Raw genomic sequence first — 966 nt, forward strand, 5'->3', positions numbered from 1 at the left:
TCTATCTATCTATCTATCTATCTATCTATCTATCTATCTATCTATCTATCTATCTATCTATCTATCTATCTATATATATAAATACACACACACGACTATACTATATAGTGGCACAGAAGCGTTATTTGCAAATAAGTTAAAAGATGTCAACTAAGGAAGACTTGTCCATCCAGCCTTACTTGTTGGAATCAGAGTCTGGCCCAGAGCCAGAGGAGAATGAAAATGACGAAAATATAGTTGGTTAGTCCAGACCTTATTTAGTTTCATTGAAAAAACTGTGACATAATAGTTCAGAAGACGTAACAGAGAATAGGGAAAACTGTGTGGACAGAAACATATGACCCAAACAGAATATAAAGATATCTATGCAGCACTGGGAGAAACTAAATGAAACKTTTCTGCACTCCTAGAGCTTCCAAGTACACAACAGAATGCATTTAATGTCTAAAAAAGTGGATTTTGMATGATRTGTCCCCTTTAAGTAAAGGTCAGTTCCTCTGCCTGTGTGACTCCCTCATGGATGTTATCGTCAAGGCCAGAGGCCCTCAGGAACTTTGATTTCTACTTTGTGCAGCTAATGAACTCAAACATTGTCTGTACCTGTCAAACTGAGAGAACATACCAGGTCTCCATTACACCACCACACCCTTCAGCATCAAAGGAATATTTGACTTTCCTTTTTACACAGCAACAAGTTGTTGAGGCACAATCTGAGCAACCAGAAGAACACAAAATTGGTCATCTTTTATTTATTTATTTTTGCAATTGTAGTACAATAAGCTAAAACAGGTTCATTCTGCTACTGGATTTTGTGCAGATTTTTATCTCAGACATTTTCTACAATGAATTGGTAAGAAAACACTTATATGGGGTGCCGTTTGTAAAGTTACACAGTCAAAAATTACCACCAATATTTTTGTTTTATTTAGCCTTTTATAAGAAAAAAAAGAACAGACTTATTTTTCA

The 966-nt window shown here is 35.4% G+C and overlaps 1 protein-coding gene across 4 annotated transcripts in view; it reads left to right on the forward strand.

Moving 5' to 3' along the window:
- The window catches only part of col12a1a (collagen, type XII, alpha 1a), a 54065-nt gene that overhangs the window by 33208 nt on the left and 19891 nt on the right, over positions 1-966 (forward strand). The window lies entirely within an intron of this gene.

Source organism: Austrofundulus limnaeus, unplaced genomic scaffold (assembly GCF_001266775.1).
Source record: "Austrofundulus limnaeus strain Quisiro unplaced genomic scaffold, Austrofundulus_limnaeus-1.0 Scaffold2, whole genome shotgun sequence".
Lineage (NCBI taxonomy): Eukaryota > Metazoa > Chordata > Actinopteri > Cyprinodontiformes > Rivulidae > Austrofundulus > Austrofundulus limnaeus.